Source organism: Perca fluviatilis, chromosome 7 (assembly GCF_010015445.1).
Source record: "Perca fluviatilis chromosome 7, GENO_Pfluv_1.0, whole genome shotgun sequence".
NCBI classification, from domain to species: domain Eukaryota; kingdom Metazoa; phylum Chordata; class Actinopteri; order Perciformes; family Percidae; genus Perca; species Perca fluviatilis.
In genome coordinates, this window is record NC_053118.1 from 15,836,160 (window position 1) to 15,853,632 (window position 17,473).

The 17,473-nt window shown below is 39.5% G+C and overlaps 1 pseudogene; it reads right to left on the minus strand.

Annotated features, from left to right (window-relative positions):
- Window positions 1-2,497: 2,497 nt before the first annotated feature.
- LOC120563106 lies at window positions 2,498-16,972 on the minus strand (annotated as a pseudogene).
- Between the last annotated feature and the right edge of the window lie 501 nt (window positions 16,973-17,473).

Here is a 17,473-nt window from a genome sequence, read left to right on the forward strand (position 1 = left end):
AAGGTTTGTAGAAATGTAAGATACCAATACCAATATATCTCATAGTGTGTGAGTTATGTAGTTCCACAGTGGAGGCACCATGCTATTATTTCTTGTTTATTTTTTTATTTTTTTGTTACTTATGCCTATAATACATCTACTGGTAATGGGAGATTTAGCCAATTCACTATTAACTGCTAAGCACTCAGCATCCTGTTCCTGTTCAGTAAAACATTAGTAACCATCTAGTATTAAGGAAGCAAATGTTAAGGCCACCTTTTGTTAATTATGTTTCCCAGACTTAGTTCCTGGTTTTCCCGCCCTTGTAGTTATCAATAGTTATTATTCAGATATTTTAAACAGCGTAAAGCCTGATTTTGCCCTCACATTTCACCTTGAGAGAAAATAAACACTTTGTCTGACATTATCTCATTTTGTTTGTCAACTGGTTCAAGTTCTTCATTTAAGTGCTGTTTACAATGAGTAAAATGTTCAGAACAAATATTTAATCAAATGGAAATATTCTCCATGTCTTTTGCATCATTTGAGACACAATTCCCCCAAAGATTATACTGTTTGTGGCCCAGTAGAAATGTGATTACAGATCCATACAGATTTCCATCAAAATTAAACGATATGATGCATGACTTGCATCCAAAAGAGCTATGTTGCTGCTTTCTCTCAAGATGTAGGGACAATTTAAAACATTAATAGGCGTCTCAGCTATATGCTGTTGTTTTTGTCAGTATGCTGTGCTTTTATTACCCAAAAATTACCCATTTGAAAAGAGAACCAATCATGTCTTGACAAAAACAGAGTGTTGTTCTGTGAGAGAAAAGTAATGTTTATTTTGCAAGTGCAGTAGATATAGACAAGCCCAAGAAAGATTACAACACACAATGCGCCAAACACAGCCAAGAGAACTATTTGCTGCTTTTTCCCATGGGAACAGTGTCATAGGATCAGGAACAGAATCTACGAGAGACTGAGGAGCTCTTCTAAGGTCAACTGATTTCACAATTCCCATTAAATGTATGACAAAATACAAAACGTGTTAACTTCATGACAGCAAACATGTCAAATTTTACAAATACTGTAAAACATTTTCACACTCTCTTAAAAATTGCGCAGGTGTTTGAGTTGTTGAGTTAGAGAAACTTTGTGAAACACTATCTATGTTTTATTTGTTAAAGACATTGTGTCAATTTGTCATGTTGCTGTACTGGCGTGTTGGCTCCTCTATGTCTTCCCACCAGTCACTAACTGTCTTTCTGAGCTGCTGAGCAAGTAGGGTGCAGTGGGTCTTTAGTGGAGTTTTTTTGCTGAAAGAGCTGTCTGCTGCGGCCAAAGACAATGCTGTAAGGGCAGTCAGAGTCAATAAAGTTGTGAAGTTGCTGTGCAGCTTAACCGTTTTTAACCAATTATTTTTTTTACTTGTAAAAGAAAAGTAATTGTGAGAGAGGCCTAAAATCGGGAATAAAACTCTGTCTATACCTGTGCCCGACCGAACCTACCTGTTGCTGCTGAAATTGAGACCCACACCTTGGCTTTATATTTGTTATTTCATTTTCAAATAGAAGTTTACACTTGTGCTTTGGAAAGTGGCATTAAGCTGTCGGGTTTGGCTCAGATTGTGTAACTCTAGCTGATAGGCTGGAGGTAGCTTACATTTTGACCAAGCCTGGCTCATTGTTTCCCGTTTGTGTACAGTCTTTGTGCTAAATTAGCCAGCTACTGATGGTAGATTCATAGTTATTGTGCAAATATGGGGGGATGACAATCTTCTCATCTTCCCAAAACGTTGAACTATTTTTTAAAAGACACAAACCATAAACTTTACAGAAGATTTAATCAAATTCACATTGGAGGAACTCAAACAACAGCAACAGCAATGTTCAACACTCTTGTGAACATGAGCGCAAGTTATGTTAAATGCCTGGTATTGTAAGGCAACCAAACCTCTTGACATCCATTAAAGCTTGCTATAACGGTCATTGACTCTAAGTATGAAATTTTATTGATGGAAAGGATATAGGGCCCTATCTTGCACTTAGTGCAATTGCCTTTGTACACCGACACATGTATCATTCCTATTTTGCACCCCACGCACAGCGGACTTTTCCCTCCACAGACGCACATCGGTAAATTAGGGAATGTATTTGCGCTCCCGGGGGTGGTTCAGCGAAAAGAGGAGGCGTGTTTGGAGGCCCACGCTCCATGGCTGCAGCAATCCTCTCCAGACTTGAGGAGATGCGCCCACTAGGCCGCAGCAACATCGCCGCCCGGCCAAGACGAGCATTTATTACTTTGCCGCATCTCGGACAGCTCCCGCTGGCGTGCGCCAGGCAAATCCGCCGTCATAATAGCAATCCGCCATGGAACAAGCGTGCCTGCTCTTAAAGGGAATGTGAGATGACGCTCTGATTGGTTATTTTCACGTTACGCCACACCTAGCTACTTCAGACCAACCCATTTTAGATTTGCGTCGGGCACAAGACTCATTTATCCCGCCGTTATAATAGCAACAGTGCCCGAGATCCGCCCACAAAGCTACTTGCGTTTTGCATTTCATACTTGCGTTTCAGATCATTAAAATAGGGCCCATAATGTCAATTAAGCATAAGTATAAATATTCTATTGAAGCAAAAGAAGCAGAAACTTGCTTAGATTAGCGTTAAAATAAAGTGCACATGAACTGAGGAATTACTTCAGACTCAGCCACAGGCATATTCAATGGGATTATCTGAGTCTATCCCAGTGACTTCCACCTCACACAGTGTCAGGTATTCTTGTCTTCCAGGAATCACAATGTTTACATAACGACCTTCCATTCCATTACACGTAAAGGTTTCGGAGTTCCCAGCTGCGATAGACGAGATAACAGCACATCTGATGAGCAATAAAATGAAACAGAATTATGAGTAAAACTGGGTTAACAGACACAACCTATGCATAAATCTTACCTCTGGTTTAAATAATTATGCTAATAACCAATATTAATTAATTAATTAATTAATTAACAACCAATATTAATTGTTCTAATCTAATATAAGGCAGAAATTGCTGTTACCTGGGATTATCGTTGCCATTGTCATTGAGAGAATGTCCAACGTGGATCTCGGCACCATTGATTCTTTCGTGGCAACAATCTCCTCTGTTGGTGATGGTGACAGTATTGATTTTATATGTCTTCAGGAGGTCCAGTCTCCACCATGGTTTTAAATCGTTTTGTGTGTGGCTACAGGAGTCCTGTCCATAATTGCTAGCACGATTTCCATCAATGGCCCTTTCAGGGACGCCATTCCACCCCAGGGAGGACTGAATCACCTTTCCACCTTTAGCAATATTAGGATCTGAACAAAGTTGCAAAATATGTTGTTAAAGAGAGTTTATGGAAGGCAGAGACGTATAACATGTGTCGATCTGACCAAATGTGCCGCTAATGAACAGGCAGTGAGCATATTTGATTGAACTTTGAATGTGACAGTCTGCTCAAAGTAATCTTTTGGTCACATTATATAGTATGAATCACCAGTTGGAGCAGTGTTTCCTGAAGGCTGACCAGTGACTTCCACCTCACACAGTGTCAGGTATTCTTGTCTTCCAGGAATCACAATGTTTACATAACGACCTTCCATTCCATTGCATTTAAAGGTTTCGGAGTTCCCAGCTGCGATAGACGAGATAACCGCACATCTGACGAACAATAAAATAAAACAGAATTAGGAATAAAACTGGTTTACCGGATGCAAACTAAACATAAATCTTACCTCTAGTTTTATTTAAATAATTATGCTAATTCTGTGAAAAATATAGCTTTCTATTAAGGAATTATGTAGCTATCCAGTGCACTAATTCTTTCTCACTTGCACAACCAATGTTAATTGTTCTAATCTAATATAAGGCAGAAATTGCTGTTACCTGGGATTATCGTTGCCATTGTCATTGAGAGAATTTCCAATGCGGATCTCGGCACCATTGATTCTTTGGTGGCAACAATCTCCTCTGTTGGTGATGGTGACAGTGTTGATTTTATACGTCTTCAGGAGGTCCAGTCTCCACCATGGTTTTAAATCGTTTTGTGTGTGGCTACAGGAGTCCTGTCCATAATTGCTAGCACGATTTCCATCAATGGCCCTTTCAGGGACGCCATTCCACCCCAGGGAGGACTGAATCACCTTTCCACCTTTAGCAATATTAGGATCTGAACAAAGTTGCAAAATATGTTGTTAAAGAGAGTTTATGGAAGGCAGAGACGTATAACATGTGTCGATCTGACCAAATGTGCCGCTAATGAACAGGCAGTGAGCATATTTGATTGAACTTTGAATGTGACAGTCTGCTCAAAGTAATCTGTTGGTCACATTATATAGTATGAATCACCAGTTGGAGCAGTGTTTCCTGAAGGCTGACCAGTGACTTCCACCTCACACAGTGTCAGGTATTCTTGTCTTCCAGGAATCACAATGTTTACATAACGACCTTCCATTCCATTGCGCAGTAAAAGGTTTGGGAGTTCCCAGCTGTGATAGACGAGATAACCGCACATCTGACGAACAATAAAATAAAACAGAATTAGGAATAAAACGTGGTTTACCGGACGCAAACTATACATGAATCTTACCTCTAGTTTTATTTAAATAATTATGCTAATTCTGTGAAAAATATAGCTTTCTAATAAGGAATTATGTAGCTATCCAGTGCACTAATTCTTTCTCACTTGCACAACCAATGTTAATTGTTCTAATCTAATATAAGGCAGAAATTGCTGTTACCTGGGATTATCGTTGCCATTGTCATTGAGAGAATTTCCAATGCGGATCTCGGCACCATTGATTCTTTCGTGGCAACAATCTCCTCTGTTGGTGATGGTGACAGTGTTGATTTTATACGTCTTCAGGAGGTCCAGTCTCCACCATGGTTTTAAATCGTTTTGTGTGTGGCTACAGGAGTCCTGTCCATAATTGCTAGCACGATTTCCATCAATGGCCCTTTCAGGGACGCCATTCCACCCCAGGGAGGACTGAATCACCTTTACACTTTTAGCAATATTAGGATCTGAACAAAGTTGCAAAATATGTTGTTAAAGAGAGTTTATGGAAGGCAGAGACGTATAACGTGTGTCGATCTGACCAAATGTGCCGCTAATGAACAGGCAGTGAGCATATTTGATTGAACTTTGAATGTGACAGTCTGCTCAAAGTAATCTGTTGGTCACATTATATAGTATGAATCACCAGTTGGAGCAGTGTTTCCTGAAGGCTGACCAGTGACTTCCACCTCACACAGTGTCAGGTATTCTTGTCTTCCAGGAATCACAATGTTTACATAACGACCTTCCATTCCATTGCACGTAAAGGTTTCGGAGTTCCCAGCTGTGATAGACGAGATAACCGCACATCTGACGAACAATAAAATAAAACAGAATTAGGAATAAAACTGGTTTACCGGACGCAAACTATACATGAATCTTACCTCTAGTTTTATTTAAATAATTATGCTAATTCTGTGAAAAATATAGCTTTCTAATAAGGAATTATGTAGCTATCCAGTGCACTAATTCTTTCTCACTTGCACAACCAATGTTAATTGTTCTAATCTAATATAAGGCAGAAATTGCTGTTACCTGGGATTATCGTTGCCATTGTCATTGAGAGAATTTCCAATGCGGATCTCGGCACCATTGATTCTTTCGTGGCAACAATCTCCTCTGTTGGTGATGGTGACAGTGTTGATTTTATACGTCTTCAGGAGGTCCAGTCTCCACCATGGTTTTAAATCGTTTTGTGTGGCTACAGGAGTCCTGTCCATAATTGCTAGCACGATTTCCATCAATGGCCCTTTCAGGGACGCCATTCCACCCAGGGAGGACTGAATCACCTTTCCACCTTTAGCAATATTAGGATCTGAACAAAGTTGCAAAATATGTTGTTAAAGAGAGTTTATGGAAGGCAGAGAGTAACATGTGTCGATCTGACCAAATGTGCCGCTAATGAACAGGCAGTGAGCATATTTGATTGAACTTTGAATGTGACTGTCTGCTCAAAGTAATCTGTTGGTCACATTATATAGTATGAATCACCAGTTGGAGCAGTGTTTCCTGAAGGCTGACCAGTGACTTCCACCTCACACAGTGTCAGGTATTCTTGTCTTCCAGGAATCACAATGTTTACATAACGACCTTCCATTCCATTGCACGTAAAGGTTTCGGAGTTCCCAGCTGCGATAGACGAGATAACCGCACATCTGACGAACAATAAAATAAAACAGAATTAGGAATAAAACTGGTTTACCGGACGCAAACTAAACATAAATCTTACCTCTAGTTTTATTTAAATAATTATGCTAATTCTGTGAAAAATATAGCTTTCTATTAAGGAATTATGTAGCTATTCAGTGCACTAATTATTTCTCACTTGCACAACCAATGTTAATTGTTCTAATCTAATATAAGGCAGAAATTGCTGTTACCTGGGATTATCGTTGCCATTGTCATTGATAGAATTTCCAATGCGGATCTCGGCACCAATGATTCTTTCGTGGCAACAATCTCCTCTGTTGGTGATGGTGACAGTGTTGATTTTATACGTCTTCAGGAGGTCCAGTCTCCACCATGGTTTTAAATCGTTTTGTGTGTGGCTACAGGAGTCCTGTCCATAATTGCTAGCACGATTTCCATCAATGGCCCTTTCAGGGACGCCATTCCACCCCAGGGAGGACTGAATCACCTTTCCACCTTTAGCAATATTAGGATCTGAACAAAGTTGCAAAATATGTTGTTAAAGAGAGTTTATGGAAGGCAGAGGTATACCATGTGTCGATCTGACCAAATGTGCCGCTAATGAACAGGCAGTGAGCATATTTGATTGAACTTTGAATGTGACAGTCTGCTCAAAGTAATCTGTTGGTCACATTATATAGTATGAATCACCAGTTGGAGCAGTGTTTCCTGAAGGCTGACCAGTGACTTCCACCTCACACAGTGTCAGGTATTCTTGTCTTCCAGGAATCACAATGTTTACATAACGACCTTCCATTCCATTGCATTTAAAGGTTTCGGAGTTCCCAGCTGTGATAGACGAGATAACCGCATCTGACGAACAATAAAATAAAACAGAATTAGGAATAAAACTGGTTTACCGGACCAAACTATACATGAATCTTACCTCTAGTTTTATTTAAATAATTATGCTAATTCTGTGAAAAATATAGCTTTCTAATAAGGAATTATGTAGCTATCCAGTGCACTAATTCTTTCTCACTTGCACAACCAATGTTAATTGTTCTAATCTAATATAAGGCAGAAATTGCTGTTACCTGGGATTATCGTTGCCATTGTCATTGAGAGAATTTCCAATCGCGGATCCCGGCACCATTGATTCTTTCGTGGCAACAATCTCCTCTGTTGGTGATGGTGACAGTGTTGATTTTATATCGTCTTCAGGAGGTCCAGTCTCCACCATGGTTTTAAATCGTTTTTTTGTGTGGCTACAGGAGTCCTGTCCATAATTGCTAGCACGATTTCCATCAATGGCCCTTTCAGGGACGCCATTCCACCCAGGGAGGACTGAATCACCTTTCCACCTTTAGCAATATTAGGATCTGAACAAAGTTGCAAAATATGTTGTTAAAGAGAGTTTATGGAAGGCAGAGACGTATAACATGTGTCGATCTGACCAAATGTGCCGCTAATGAACAGGCAGTGAGCATATTTGATTGAACTTTGAATGTGACTGTCTGCTCAAAGTAATCTGTTGGTCACATTATATAGTATGAATCACCAGTTGGAGCAGTGTTTCCTGAAGGCTGACCAGTGACTTCCACCTCACACAGTGTCAGGTATTCTTGTCTTCCAGGAATCACAATGTTTACATAACGACCTTCCATTCCATTGCTAAACGAAGTTTCGGAGTTCCCAGCTGCGATAGACGAGATAACGCGCACATCTGACGAACAATAAAATAAAACAGAATTAGGAATAAAACTGGTTTACCGGACGCAAACTAAACATAAATCTTACCTCTAGTTTTATTTAAATAATTATGCTAATTCTGTGAAAAATATAGCTTTCTATTAAGGAATTATGTAGCTATTCAGTGCACTAATTATTTCTCACTTGCACAACCAATGTTAATTGTTCTAATCTAATATAAGGCAGAAATTGCTGTTACCTGGGATTATCGTTGCCATTGTCATTGATAGAATTTCCAATGCGGATCTCGGCACCAATGATTCTTTCGTGGCAACAATCTCCTCTGTTGGTGATGGTGACAGTGTTGATTTTATACGTCTTCAGGAGGTCCAGTCTCCACCATGGTTTTAAATCGTTTTGTGTGTGGCTACAGGAGTCCTGTCCATAATTGCTAGCACGATTTCCATCAATGGCCCTTTCAGGGACGCCATTCCACCCCAGGGAGGACTGAATCACCTTTCCACCTTTAGCAATATTAGGATCTGAACAAAGTTGCAAAATATGTTGTTAAAGAGAGTTTATGGAAGGCAGAGACGTATAACATGTGTCGATCTGACCAAATGTGCCGCTAATGAACAGGCAGTGAGCATATTTGATTGAACTTTGAATGTGACAGTCTGCTCAAAGTAATCTGTTGGTCACATTATATAGTATGAATCACCAGTTGGAGCAGTGTTTCCTGAAGGCTGACCAGTGACTTCCACCTCACACAGTGTCAGGTATTCTTGTCTTCCAGGAATCACAATGTTTACATAACGACCTTCCATTCCATTGCACGTAAAGGTTTCGGAGTTCCCAGCTGTGATAGACGAGATAACCGCACATCTGACGAACAATAAAATAAAACAGAATTAGGAATAAAACTGGTTTACCGGACGCAAACTATACATGAATCTTACCTCTAGTTTTATTTAAATAATTATGCTAATTCTGTGAAAAATATAGCTTTCTAATAAGGAATTATGTAGCTATCCAGTGCACTAATTCTTTCTCACTTGCACAACCAATGTTAATTGTTCTAATCTAATATAAGGCAGAAATTGCTGTTACCTGGGATTATCGTTGCCATTGTCATTGAGAGAATTTCCAATGCGGATCTCGGCACCATTGATTCTTTCGTGGCAACAATCTCCTCTGTTGGTGATGGTGACAGTGTTGATTTTATACGTCTTCAGGAGGTCCAGTCTCCACCATGGTTTTAAATCGTTTTGTGTGTGGCTACAGGAGTCCTGTCCATAATTGCTAGCACGATTTCCATCAATGGCCCTTTCAGGGACGCCATTCCACCCCAGGGAGGACTGAATCACCTTTCCACCTTTAGCAATATTAGGATCTGAACAAAGTTGCAAAATATGTTGTTAAAGAGAGTTTATGGAAGGCAGAGACGTATAACATGTGTCGATCTGACCAAATGTGCCGCTAATGAACAGGCAGTGAGCATATTTGATTGAACTTTGAATGTGACTGTCTGCTCAAAGTAATCTGTTGGTCACATTATATAGTATGAATCACCAGTTGGAGCAGTGTTTCCTGAAGGCTGACCAGTGACTTCCACCTCACACAGTGTCAGGTATTCTTGTCTTCCAGGAATCACAATGTTTACATAACGACCTTCCATTCCATTGCATTTAAAGGTTTCGGAGTTCCCAGCTGCGATAGACGAGATAACCGCACATCTGACAAACAATAAAATAAAACAGAATTAGGAATAAAACTGGTTTACCGGACGCAAACTATACATGAATCTTACCTCTAGTTTTATTTAAATAATTATGCTAATTCTGTGAAAAATATAGCTTTCTATTAAGGAATTATGTAGCTATCCAGTGCACTAATTCTTTCTCACTTGCACAACCAATGTTAATTGTTCTAATCTAATAAAAGGCAGAAATTGCTGTTACCTGGGATTATCGTTGCCATTGTCATTGAGAGAATTTCCAATGCGGATCTCGGCACCATTGATTCTTTCGTGGCAACAATCTCCTCTGTTGGTGATGGTGACAGTGTTGATTTTATACGTCTTCAGGAGGTCCAGTCTCCACCATGGTTTTAAATCGTTTTGTGTGTGGCTACAGGAGTCCTGTCCATAATTGCTAGCACGATTTCCATCAATGGCCCTTTCAGGGACGCCATTCCACCCCAGGGAGGACTGAATCACCTTTCCACCTTTAGCAATATTAGGATCTGAACAAAGTTGCAAAATATGTTGTTAAAGAGAGTTTATGGAAGGCAGAGACGTATACCATGTGTCGATCTGACCAAATGTGCCGCTAATGAACAGGCAGTGAGCATATTTGATTGAACTTTGAATGTGACTGTCTGCTCAAAGTAATCTGTTGGTCACATTATATAGTATGAATCACCAGTTGGAGCAGTGTTTCCTGAAGGCTGACCAGTGACTTCCACCTCACACAGTGTCAGGTATTCTTGTCTTCCAGGAATCACAATGTTTACATAACGACCTTCCATTCCATTGCATTTAAAGGTTTCGGAGTTCCCAGCTGCGATAGACGAGATAACCGCACATCTGACGAACAATAAAATAAAACAGAATTAGGAATAAAACTGGTTTACCGGACGCAAACTATACATAAATCTTACCTCTAGTTTTATTTAAATAATTATGCTAATTCTGTGAAAAATATAGCTTTCTATTATGGAATTATGTAGCTATCCAGTGCACTAATTCTTTCTCACTTGCACAACCAATGTTAATTGTTCTAATCTAATATAAGGCAGAAATTGCTGTTACCTGGGATTATCGTTGCCATTGTCATTGAGAGAATTTCCAATGCGGATCTCGGCACCATTGATTCTTTGGTGGCAACAATCTCCTCTGTTGGTGATGGTGACAGTGTTGATTTTATACGTCTTCAGGAGGTCCAGTCTCCACCATGGTTTTAAATCGTTTTGTGTGTGGCTACAGGAGTCCTTTCCATAATTGCTAGCACGATTTCCATCAATGGCCCTTTCAGGCACGCCATTCCACCCAAGGGAGGACTGAATCACCTTTCCACCTTTAGCAATATTAGGAACTGCAAAAATTCACAACATGTGTAATTAAAATATATATGGAAGGCACAGACGAATTACATGTGTTGATCTGACCATATTTGCCACCAAAGAACAGGCAGTGACACGGTTTTGTCACAGAAAATGTGTTACTTAAGGTGGTAGGGTGGGAATTGCCGTCAGACTGGGGGAAGGAGGGGGGGCTTGTTTTTGCAATAGACTACAGACTCTGTACTACATTTAACAATTATTTATTAAACTTTAAATATTAAATCTAAATAATATATAATATAATAAATAACCAGCTTTTCAAAATAACATTTGCAATGTGCAATTTTAACAAACACCATACAAACTATACAACACTATACAAATATAAAAAAATATTTTCGGGGGTTCGGATGGTCCGGTGAATGAATGAATAACACAGAGCACAGCAACATGATCCCTTTTTTTCCTTTTGAGTCTGACCTTCTCAGCGCCACCTTTCCCTTTTCTTTTTTGGCTTTCCATCATTAGACTCACACACTGTCAACGTTACCGATAGACTTCCAGACGTGACGAGGAAAAAAAGAGGTGTTCGATGGATTTACGTCATAGGCCTAGACATGGTTGTGACCTGCAATTCGTTAGTGCTTTCTGATTAGACTGTGTTTGTTCTGAAATAAGACGCTGCTGCGGCCCGCCGTACGGGTTGAACAGAGGCTGCACATTTTGACCAGCGGGCAGCGGCCGTACACCAGGCCGCCGGATGATGTTGCTAAGAACTTGCAATGTATAACTATTATCAGACCGGCCCACTTGGCCTCGAAACACTACCGGCCCACCGGGAAAAGTCCCGACTATCCCGATTGCCACTCCGCTACTGGTCTTCCCCCAAAAATGTTTTCTTTTTCTTTTTCCCCAGATAAAAAATATTGTAGAATGTTTGGCGAACAATGATAGATGATGATATTCACCCATCAGATGCCGCTGTTCAGACGCATCACACGATTCGGAGGCATATCACATATTTAAAGATGGTAAAAACTGATTATTTTTCCATTCATGGCACGTTTTTTCTTTTTTTATGCGTTCTGCATAGAAGGGAGACTGTCGTTGGTCACGGTTTGAAATGAAAGGGAGAAAACCGGACAGAGTATTGTTTTTGACGACGACGTAGTTAAGGCGGTAGGCGTGTGTTGCTTAGGCGGCCGCCTTAGCTGCAAAGTGCTGTGGGAAACCCTGCACTAAGCATTCAGTATTTGATTGATCTTTGAATGTGTCTATCTGCTCAAAGTCATCTTTATATGGTACAAATCACCAGTTGGGGCAGTGTTTAGTTATGGAATATGATAAGATTAAAGACAGATAGATGGGCACACATATTAAATATATCCATTAAATATTAAAATGTGAATTTATTGGGGAAATATCAATAATTTGATTCAACCAATTAAAGAATAATCTCACCAAAATGGCCATTTGTCTGTCCTAGAACAGCCAACAAGACAAAGACCACAGATGGAGTCATCATCCTGTGGAGGACATGCACACTCATAAAATGTTATTAAACATTAAATAAAATACCTGTTTTTAAACACCCATTCATAAACATAATACACACACAAATATTTTAAAGAGGAACATTTACTTGACTACTTTAAAGGTCAGTAAAGAAGCCACACCTGAACTCCATCTTAACATATCATTGCCATCTTTATAGAAACCTGCCCAAATCGACCTGTTTCTGTGTATTTTTCTTGCACCGCAGCTTCTCCCCCTTCCTAAAACATCAAGGGGTCCAGCAATTAAGTGTCATATTGTGAATGTCTTGTCTAGGGTTGGAACACAAAGCTACTATGGGCCTTTCCCAGTTTGTGCATCCTCGATTCCCCTCCTCGAGTCTTAGTCCCGCCCACAGGAGATTCGAGCTGAGGAGTCGATGAAGAGCCGCGAGGAGAGAGGAGTCGAGGCAACAGCCATTTAACAAACACGAGACATCTCTGCCTCCGAGCCATCATTAAAAGCGACGTCAATTAAATAGAACGAGCAGCATCACTGAATCAGCTGTCGATCGTTTTGTCATACGCTGCATTTCATGATCTCTGTCAGAGGAGCAGAAGTGTCCATGACAACTTCTGTATATTTACTTTGAATTCAATTCACAACGTGGATGAGCACGTACGGGGGTCGTACATTTTTATTTGTTAACACACACACAAACGCGCACACACACACACACACACACACACACACACACATATATATATTTTTTGTGTGAAACACTGCAAATGTTTGTATGAAAAGAATTATACAAATATAAAGGCTAGGCATATATTATATACACATAAACATACTCTAGCTGCTTAACATCTAACTCCTTCCACCCACCTGAATGAATTATTTTCTCAGATTTAGAGACCCGCATGGACGTTTCGTCAGCCCTCGGCTGTCCCTGCAGGCTCCGTTGCATTTTAAATTATGTATTGTGATAATGTATAAGTGTTTTCTATAACAATTTACTCTAATGATTAGAGATTTGTAAAAGTTTCCATGCGTGCAGAAATGCCACTGCAACTGATATCGTCGGGTTTTTTAAGCAGTAAAACTAACTGTAGTTATAAACTGGACAGTGTAAACATAACTAGACCTTTAGATTCTGTAATGATCCGTTTCAGAAAGAGAGGTAACTTAACCTCAGAGTCAGTTACTATGGTAACTGAGCCTGTGAACCTAACCTGGTCAGGAGCAGGTTTCTTCTCACTCATTTCGTCATTCATTCATTCAGTCTGTATCAGGCGCATTTTAATGCAGTTTGTTATCTGCATGAATAAAAAAAAAAACGTATTGGTTTATGTTAGGCAGATTATAAAACGTTTTTTTCTCAAACATGTCAATTCAATTTTCAATTCAATTTTATTTATAGTATCAAATCATAACAGAGTTATCTCGAGACACTTTACAGATAGAGTAGGTCTAGACCACACTCTATGAATTCCAAAACCCCAACAATTACAGTAATTCCCTCAAGAGCAAGCATTAGCAGTAGCTATTGCGACAGTGGCGAGGAAAAACTCCCTTTTAGGAAGAAACCTCGGCAGACCCAGACTCTTGGTAGGCGGTGTCTGACGGGCCGGTTGGGGGTGTGATGAACAGTCATGTCATGTCCTTTTGTCGACGATCCCATTGATGAAAAAGCTGTATTAATTCACAGAGAGTTTATGTCGGGAGATGATATTAAGTCCCGATTATAGATGTATTTTCATTTCCACATAACCGATTTGAAAGGTATTTTTTATCACAGTCCATTAGATGTAGATACCTTATCCGTCCTCATATCACTAACATCAACCATCGTGGACAGGCTTTAACATCCAAGCAGATTCTTTGTGTCGCATTACGTTTTTTGCAAACGGTAGTTTTCTTTATAACAGTGTAGCGGATCATACTATAATAGTAAAGCTGTATGCAGAGCTGTGACTCGCTCTGAAACATTTTTTAAACGTTTTTGTAGTGTTCCCTGGACACAAACCAGTGACAGCCATTAAAAAGAAATAAATGATTATACATTATATGCCTAGTTCTGTTAATGATCATGGTGCTGCAGCCTCAGAATGGGATTAGTATAGCTTACTTTTCTGCCCGCAGGATTGCACCTAAATGAAATTATAGGTGTAATACATGTGTAATACAATACAATATGAAGTTAATACACTGTTAATGCTTACGCATTGACTCGAGCAGCAATTTTCTCCCACACCAATTCTCTCTCTTTTGCAGCAGCAGCCGCTGTCTTGCTTTTTTAACGAAATGCATGTTCAAACTCACTGTTTGTGCGCATGAGTATTTCCTGCGACCCGTTTGTTTGTGGTTGTTACCATGGTGAATCGTAGAATCATGGCTCCATTCATGCTGTCTTTTTATAGTGGTGGTACACGCGCTTAACTGAGTGAACCTACTCAGAGTTGATTGAACCAACTCAAATCAGCTGTTCAGGGTTAGACTCAGAGTTTGTTAAACCGCCTTCCTGGAACGGACCCCAGCTCTGCTATGTTCACCTTTTAGAGAATGTTAATATTTTCCTTGTTGATTGTGCATTATTTCAGCCACCCGATATTAATCAGAATGATAATTTGTAAGATATGATCGGAACGATCCGTAACGTTAGCTCTCTCTCTCTCTCTCTCTCTCTCTCTCTCTCTCTCTCTCTCTCTCTCTCTCTCTCTTTCTCTTTCTCTCTCTCTCTTCTCCTCTCACTCTGGCATGCCTCTATACGTTTTCATGCGGCAGATGAAAAGTCTTCTGCAAGGATACATCAGTGTATCCTCGATTTTAACTCCTCGGAGGAGCCTCCTCGATGCTTGATCCTCACTCTTCGATGTGCATTTTAGGAATTGGGATGTCCTTCAAAATGGCACGCTGAGAACGATTTCCGGGTCACAAGCCGGAGTATCGAGGAGTCGAGGTTGTACAAATTTAGGAAATGGGAAAGGCCCTATGTTTATCTGTATCAGTTTATCTCTTAAAGTGCTCATATTATGCTTTTTGGCGTCATACAGTTCATTAGCTGTTAAAGGGGGCGTGGCTAAAGCATGGGGGGCGGGCCAAATCATGACCAATGAAAACAGAACTCTCTGAGATCAATGATACCTCACACAATAATGTACAAGAAACGGGTCATTAGTTATTAAATATCATACTGCACCTTTGTGGTGCACTATGAGTTCCTTCATGACGTGCATGATGTGCACCTTTAAGGATATTAATCCAGTTTAGCTTTAGCAATTTAGCTATTCAGCATTCACACGCATTTTCTGCAGGAAAGACATTTTGTAGTCTTTATTTAAACCCCGTCCTCAACAAAAGTAAAGTTTATCATAATTAAAGCAGTGCATCTGTTAATGGTCTGGTGGAAGTCACTAGTGTTATTAGACTGGAAGGTTAGTGAGAAATATGCAAGTCAGAATTACAATGGTCCTTTTATTTAACAACTGGAAGGTAGGTGGACCAGATGGATGTAAAATTGGTCTAAATTGTCACTGATTAAAAAATGACGAAATCATTGACAAAACACAAGCCATTAAAGAAGACATTGACAACTAATCTGGTGACAATTGATTAAAAACGTTATTGAGAATGGGACTATGTGTTGTGGTGGTGCAGAAAATTGTGGATTGGTTCAGAGCACATTATTATCTCTACCACACTTCTAAATATTGTTCTAAATATTCAATAATTACTTAAAGTTAAAGTTATGCTTTTCTACATGCTATTTTCAATAGTTGGTGGTGGGGTCCACACGGCACAAAATTGAAATACGCATAAGCATACTGTACATAGGAATGTACACAAAATGATGTCTCCTGCCGACAGTTCAACATTAACTGGTGTTTCTTCTTGTTTGTTTCTTTGTTTATTGCAATAACTTTTATTTTAAATACATTGAATCCCATGTTTTCCCTCTGAAATAATCTCCATCCCTAGAACAGTTTCAGACAAAACATTTAACTAACACATTGTTGGATCTAACTTACCCTTATAGGATATCTGTCCTAGTCCAGAGATCAAGGTCCCAAATATGAATAAAGAGTAATGAAAAAGAAAAAAGGGACATGATCACAACAATATAAAGGGTAATAACTTCAACATTCGTAAAATGCACATAAACATTAGAAGCACTTGGTTATAAGTATATACTTTAGTCATGTTGTATTTATATATTGTTATTTTACAGTTCAAAATCAAACTCTTCTTTTTACTCTTCCTGCTAAATTGAGCAAAGCCAAATCTTCTGGAAGCTTAACCCTAGCTTAACCCTAGCTCTGCACAGACCTTTAAAAATTATTATTTTCACACATGTATGATTATTACCTTGTCATTACCAAGCTGTACTTTAAAGTGGCATTTGATGTAGTTCACTTTTTACAGTTACATTATGGAAAATGGAAAAAAAAAGTTAGATTAAAGTTGATCAGTAATTCTACTAACCACCTACCTGGAAGCTATCGCGCGTCCTGGAAGCACCTGTGATTTGCATGCGTGCATAGAGAGCAATTCCTTTTTATACTTTTTTTTGCAGAGCATGATTGACAACTGCTTGTTTAATTTAAACCCTGGTCAAATAAGTGTTGTTTTTGTACCCTATTCATCTTCATTTCTTAAGAAGGCACACCCGGCCTGTTCAAATAATGGCCCAATTTTAGCCAACCCTCATTGATATCAATGGGGTGGAAATAAGAAGTAACGCAATTCCTCTTTCCTGTAATTTCCAACCTCTAACCTGCTATTCAATCCTTATCCTAGTTTTCCTGTTTTCTGTTTAAACCCCTCCTCCTTGCATTATATTCTCTATGGTGTGTGTGTGTGTGGGGGGGTATTTGGGTTGGTGTGTGTGTGTGTGTGTGTGTGTTTGTTTGTGTATTTGTGTGTTTGCATGTGACAAGCCACATAGCCATGTCCTGCTTTTCTAATGATGCCACCATCTGCTGACCTGACTTGTTTATCTTAGGTCTGATGTGTTTTTTAATG